The sequence below is a fragment of the Notolabrus celidotus genome, chromosome 23 (genome assembly GCF_009762535.1).
Source record: "Notolabrus celidotus isolate fNotCel1 chromosome 23, fNotCel1.pri, whole genome shotgun sequence".
Lineage (NCBI taxonomy): Eukaryota > Metazoa > Chordata > Actinopteri > Labriformes > Labridae > Notolabrus > Notolabrus celidotus.
The window spans coordinates 2614969-2622029 of NC_048294.1; the positions used below are offsets into that span (position 1 = coordinate 2614969).

General features: G+C 42.0%; 1 long non-coding RNA gene across 1 annotated transcript in view; it reads left to right on the top strand.

Annotated features, from left to right (window-relative positions):
* The window catches only part of LOC117807513, a 154321-nt gene that overhangs the window by 139033 nt on the left and 8227 nt on the right, over nt 1–7061 (top strand). The window contains exon 3 of the long non-coding RNA XR_004629983.1: nt 4660–4707. This is a non-coding gene — a long non-coding RNA (uncharacterized LOC117807513). The remainder of the gene's footprint in view (nt 1–4659; nt 4708–7061) is intronic.

The following is a 7061-nucleotide window of genomic DNA, read 5'->3' on the forward strand; positions in this document are numbered from 1 at the left end:
TATTGTAAAGTTTAACACATGCATCACTTAAGTAACACATTATAAATGCTAAACTGCCTCATAAGCATTACTTAACCATAATTAAGCATTAGTGAATGCTTTTTGGACCCTTATTGTAAAGTGTAACACATGTATCCCTTAGGTAACACATACACTGAAGCAAAATGAGTTGAAATGTAGTTGAAGCAACACATGTACAGAATTCAACACATTTTATTTAGAATAAAACAGATAATCACAGATAACATCTCAACTGGCACAGAGAAGTACGGTGGCCCTGAGAGCTCACAGCACTGCAACTTAAGAAAACACATGCAAAAAGACAAAACACAAGCAAATTAAGAAAACATCTTCATCAATTTGACAACACATGCGCAGCATTTAGAAAACGCGATGCAAAGACCACAACACAATACGTTAGAAAAACGCGCTGCAAATAGACAGCAACACAACAGAAGTGTTTCCAGAGGACACTTAAAAGTGATGCACACGCTTATGCTTATGCTTATGCTTATGAGGCAGTTTAGCATTTATAATGTGTTACTTAAGTGATGCATGTGTTACATTTTACAATAAGGGTCCAGAAAGCATTCACTAATGGTTAACTAATTAAGTTTTGTAACTTTTATTAATGCTTAATAATGTATTAATTAACTCTGAGCAGTGGACATTAATTAACTGCTTATTAATGCACTAACTACTGTGTTAGTTAATGTTAGGTAATACATTATAACGATTATTAAACTATTATTAAACTGTTAATTAATGCTTAATAATGCATTAACTAATGCTGATTAAGGGACCCTTATTGTAAAGTGTTACCTAAAGGGACATACTTAAGAAATAAGTAAATACAATATAAAACATGACTAGTTAAGACACTAAAAAGTACAAAAAAATGCAATTTAAAATAGTAATTAGATAATACAAATTCAAGAGATTAAAATAGATCAAATGTATAATATTAAATTAAATATGAAATGACATTAAAATGTTAAATTATATGAAGTCATAAAAAAAAAAGCTAAATAAAAGACAGAAAAAATAGATTTCTTTATTTACTTTCAAAAAAGTCTCAATATCCTGGCTCCTCTCTAGCTAGCTTTGTTAGCTTTGTGAGGCATCAGTAAGGCTCCCTATGAGACGTTATGATATAAGGCACATCATTGAGTGAAACAAGGCTCCTGTTGTGTTTTCAACAGTAGTAAGAAGGGTGTGTTTGACTTTCTTTGTCACCTGTGCTGAACATAGTTCTAGCCCTTCAGAGTAACTCAAGCTAAAAGCTGTTTTGGATGGCGCAAGGAATTCACCAAGTGCCACTCGCCAAAAAAACTCTGCAGGAGTGGAACTATTCCAGCTTTTATGAATTCCTCTGTAGCCTGAGCTGAAGGCAGTGAGCTTTGGCATCCATATTTAATCTGATTCTTCATCTCTTCCCTCTGTTTCTTATCTCAGAGCTAACCCCGAGTCGTCTGGGTGAAGTGAAGGCCAAAGGGTCGCCGAGGCAGAATGAGCTTGTTGTCTGGCAGGTGAATCTGCAGCCGGTAACAATAAAAACCAGAGCGATAAAAGATCAGAGATATGATCTGGTGACTACACAAACACACACGCACACACACACGCACACACACACACACACACACAGGCCCAGCCCAGATACAGAGGGAGTCACCAGAGGTTGGAACCATTGAAGTCTTCCTGAAACTGTGATGAAACCTGGATGTTTTGGTTTTGGCGAGGGTTGTGGTGCTGATGCTTTCGTGGTTACGTGGTCACACAAGCATCAGCATGAAATGTTTGTCTGCTCATGAAGAAAAGATAAACACGCACAAAGGTGAAGGTGTCCTCTAGGGTTCCATGCACAATCCAAAACACATGAACAAGAAATCTTTTTGTAGGTCTCAGCAGATGTGTGTCTAACATGAGTCTGGTCCTGTTGGAGGTTTCTGCCTGTTAAAGGAAGTTTGTCCTTGCCACTGTAACTTGCTAAATGCTGCAAAGTGCTCTGCTCATGGTGGATTAGGATGACATCAGACTGAGTCCTGCCTGGATCTGATCCGGTCTTGATGTTGGGTCTTTGTTGATAATAGAACATAGAGTACGGTCTAGACCTGCTCTGTTTGGAAAGAGTCTGAGGAGAACGTTTGTTGGGATTTGGTACTTCCAGAGGAACCAAGGAGACAAGGGAGCTCAGGGACTGAGAACACTTCTTTCCCTGTGTTCTTTTGTCTGTTCCTCCTTCCCTGTGTCCTTCCTTCCTTCCTTCCTTCCTTCCTTCCTTCCTTCCTTCCTTCCTTCCTTCCTTCCATGTTCTTCTTTCTTTCCTTCTCATTGTCTGTGCCCTTCCTACTAATTTTTTGTGTTCTTTCCTTCCACCTTTCCTTCATTGTGTACTTCTTTCCTTCCTTCATTTCATCCTTCCCCTTGCTTTTCCTTTGTTTCTTCTCTGTGTTCTTCCTTCCATCCTTCCTTCCCTGTGTTTTTTCCTTCCTCCCTTCCTTCCCAGTGTTCTTCTTTTCTTCCTTCCTTTCCTGTGTTCTTCCTTCCTCCTTCCTTCCTTGTTCCTTCCTTCCTTCCTTCCTTTTTTTCTTTCTTTCTTTCCTTCCTTCCATCCTTCCTTCACTGTGTTTTCCTTCCTCCCTTCCTTCCCAGGGTACTTCTTTCTGTCCTTCCTTCCCAGTGTTCTTCTTTTCTTCCTTCCTTTCCTGTGTTCTTCCTTCCTCCTTCCTTCCATCCTTCCTTCCCTGTGTTTTCCTTCCTCCCTTCCTTCCCAGGGTAATCCTGTCTGTCCTTCCTTCCCAGTGTCCTTCCTTCCTTCCTTCCTTCCTTCCTTCCTTCCTTCCTTCCTTCCTTCCTTCCTTCCCTGGGTACTTCTTTCCATCCTTCCTTTGCTGTGTTCTTCTGTCCATTCCTCCTTCCCTGTGTACTTCCTTCCTTCCTTTCTTTCTTTCTTTAATTCTTTCCTTCCTTCCTTCCTTCCTTCCTTCCTTCCTTCTTTCCTTCCTTCCTTCCTTCCTTCCTTCCTTCCTTCCTTCCTTCCTTCCTTCCTTCCTTCCATGGGTACTTCTTTCCATCCTTCCTTTGCAGTGTTCTTCTTTCCTTCAAACCTTCCTTCCCTGTGTTCTTCTGTCCATTCCTCCTTCCCTGTGTACTTCCTTCCTTCCTTTCTTCCTTTCTTCCTTTCTTTCTTTCTTTCTTTCTTTCTTTCTTTAATTCTTTCCTTCCTTCCTTCCTTCCTTCCTTCCTTCCTTCCTTCCTTCCTTCCTTCCTTCCTTCCTTCCTTCCTTCCTTCCTTCCTTCCTTCCTTCCTTCCCTGGGTACTTCTTTCTGTCCTTCCTTTGCAGTGTTCTTCTATCCATTCCTCCTTCCTCTGCTCATGGTGGATTAAGATGAGATCAGACTGAGTCCTGTCTGTAAGATGGGACTGGATCTGATCCGGTCTTGATGTTGGGTCTTTGTTAATAGTAGAACATAGAAGACGGTCTAGACCTGCTCTGTTTGGAAAGAGTCTGAGGAGGACACTTGTTGTGATTTGACTGACATCCCAAAAGATCAAACCATAACTCTATTGGATCAAAGTTCTCGTGTTTACCCTCCGGCCTCCTTGATGAGGTTTCACGCCCCGTCTCTGCGGTTTTCGTAGAAACAATAAACCAGAAGACCACGCGGATGTCTTCGTTGACTTGTGTTGTTATTTTAAAGTTATTGTGTGGCATCAAGACGAAGAGAGAGAACACGCTGTGCTGAATGTATGTGTGTGCAGGATTAGAGTGTGTACTCATTCTTCATAAATATGGTTTCATGTACAAATAAGTTCAAACACATAAAGTACGAGTCCACGGCGGATCAAAGACTGACCTCGCTTTGTGTATATGAGTGAGTGTGAGTGTGTGTGTGTGAGTGTGAGTGTGTGTGTGTGTGTGTGTGTGTGTTGGCCTTGCTGAGCCCTCTGTCTCCCATTTGATTTCATTTCCATATGCTCGTCTCTCTGATGGTGCGTTCATGTGATGGTCGGAGGAATAAAACACTCATTAGAAAAATATTCCACTCGAGCAGAGCAAAAGAAAACACACTGTGGATTTATATAGACTGCACACATACACACGTACTGTGGAATATAAGATTTATCATCATTACAGGGAATCACAGAGAAGAAACTTTTCAGATCTGGAAAGAAAAACTCAGTTTTTACCCCGATCACTAAATCTCTGCGTTCTGCTAGATCGACTCTTTCTGCTGTCGTCCTGTAAATCCTGCTGTTTTCTCTAAGCCGCTGAACACACCACACTTTGCCCCAATTTTTACATTTTGGTAACCTTCCTCCACTCATTGAAAAACACAATCTGTCTTTCAGGGATAATTTTAGCCCCTCAAATCTGACGTGTCTGTGATCAGTCCTTTGTAGAGCCAGCCCACGTTCCAAACCTCTGTTCTCTGTTTGATATGAAAACCATCTCTCTAAATGTCTGAGTATGCTCCTCAAAAGCATCTTTATTGCTGTATTAAATAAAAAGGTTGTTCAAGTGACCAAAAATGGAAATCTTGCAGAGAAAAACTTCTCCTCATGTTGATTTACAAGCGTTACTATCACATCTGTTCTTTTGTTCTCTCCAGATTTTTATTTTTATACAAACTAAGTCATGTCATATTTCCTTTCAGGTCTGGATTACCTGCAGCTGAAGACTTCCTAATGCTGTTGGCCTGCAGGTAAGGGTTTATTTTCCTTCTGCTAAAAAGCTCCTCTGAAGGTTCATGAATTAGAAAGTGGTCTTGGATGTTTTGCATTTTTAAAGGGATTCAAGAAGAGACAAACTTAGGCAGCTGCATAGATCCCAAAAACACTAAGGACCATTGTTTGGCATAGTTCTTCTTCTTTTTCTTCTTATCTACCTTTAATACATGCTGTAAAAGGTTCTTCCTCAAACCGGTCCCTCCCAGAATCCACCCTAATATGGAATGCACTCAGGGTCACAGGATTACAGCCGCTAATTGCGCCAAGAATTGCACTCCATCTGCCTTCACTATCTGATCCGTCTCATAGTTTAAATCACAAAGCAACTCGCACTTATGATATTCAAGGGCAAAAACACCCACAAACATCTGCAGTGCAGTTAAGCGTGGGAGTCGAAAACCGGATCTGACTTAGAACCGGTTCCAATTGATCAATTCCATCAGAATTGTACACCTCAAAAGTTATCAGTTCTTCTTAACGATTCATTTCCCAGCACGATGTCAGGTCAAGTCACGGTACGTTGCATTATGTCACACACTCTGCGATGCAGAACTCCTTCAAGCACGAGTATTTTCCTCCAGGCTCCAGGGGCCACGTCCGGACTCACGCGGCTGAAAATGAGGCACCGAGAGCGGGTAAAATACCTCAGCGAAGACCCCTGGAGGAAAAGCGTTTTTCCTCTCCAAATTCAAAGTCTTTTTCTTCAGGCTCCAGGGTCCATGTCCGACTCCAGTGGCCGAAAATGGGGCACTGAGAGCGGGTAAAATACCGCCACGATGACCCCTGGAGGAAAAGCGTTTTTCCTCTCCAAATTCAAAGTCTTTTCCTCCAGGCTCGAGGGGCAACGTCCGGACTCATGCGGCTGAAAATGAAGCACCGAGAGCGGGTAAAATACCTCCGCGAAGACCCCTGGAGGAAAAGCGTTTTTCCTCTCAAAATTCAAAGTCTTTTTCTTCAGGCTCCAGGGTCCTTGTCCGACTCCAGTGGCCGAAAATGAGGCACCAAGAGTGGGTAAAATACCTCCGCGATGACCCCCGGAGGAAAAGCGTTTTTCCTCTCCAAATTCAAAGTCTTTTCCTCCAGGCTCCAGGGTCCACGTCCGGACTCACACAGCCGAGAATGAGGTCAACCTATTGTTCAGTATGTTCAAGTTGAATATGTTCATGTTCAGTCTTGTGCAGACATAATTTTGGAAAAATAAAATGGTTCCTTTTGGTGTGGAAGACTGTGTAGAACTACTTTTTTCACCTTAAAAAAATACTCAGAAATCGTTAGGAGAATTGGATTGATAAGCAGAATCGACAATGGCATTGACATTAATAAAATCTTATCAATTCCCACCCGTAAGTGCAGTGCAGTTTGCTCCAGTATAATAATAATAATATTCAAAGACTTGATGTGATTTATAGATCTTTCAGAGGTGGAACTATTGATCACTGGAGAGTCTGAGCGTTTGAACACCAGCACAACTTCTACACGGTCTCAGAGGGTGGTCAATATTTCACTCTAACCACGGGGGGCTGTTAGCACTTGTGTTTGTGAATCAGGTGTTTTTGGCAGTGAGGCTCGTTTGAATAGAAAAGGGTCTGTTTTTCCCCAAATGAAGACATAATTGTGACGTCACCCATCTGTTTCTGAAGCGCTGTTTTGAAGCCAATCATCAATGAGAGCCATATTGGAAATGCTGAACTCAACCTAACTGCTGTCGAGCGAGTGTGACGTAAAGAGGCGGGCCTTTAGCCTCTTTGCTAACAGCTACAGTGTGCCTGCCTGTCAATCAAGTCATCTTAATATCTTTGAAATTGCCACGTTATGAAAAAATTAACCCCCTATTGTGCCAATAGATAAAATGAGCTATCCAGACTACACTCATTTTTTGAACCAGGCTGTAAACATGTTTATTTCTGCTGTAAAGACCGTCTTCTTTGAATGGGTGTGTATGTGGTTTCCTGTGTTTCTGCAGCCAGCCTCTAGTGGACACTTGAAGAACTGCAGTTTTTAACACTTCTGCATAGGCTTCAATCGCCTCTGCCTGAGGTTGCCGCTTGTCTGAGACACTATTTGCTTGTCCTCAAAGCTAGCTTACACCTTGTCTCTTAGCAGGACATTACAAAGAAAATCAAAGAGATGCAAAGAGAGGTTCATTTTTATCTAGCGGCCTTTCTGCTTCAATCTAAAGATCATTCCTGTGGATGATGGCGCTACCTTTAGACCTCAACAATCAATCGCTCCATCCCTCCGTAGTCTTGCATATGAAACATAGTCAGCTCTCACTCCTCCGTCACTTCGGTTTCTCCACCTTGCGTGTGAAGAGGCCGGCATCTCGACG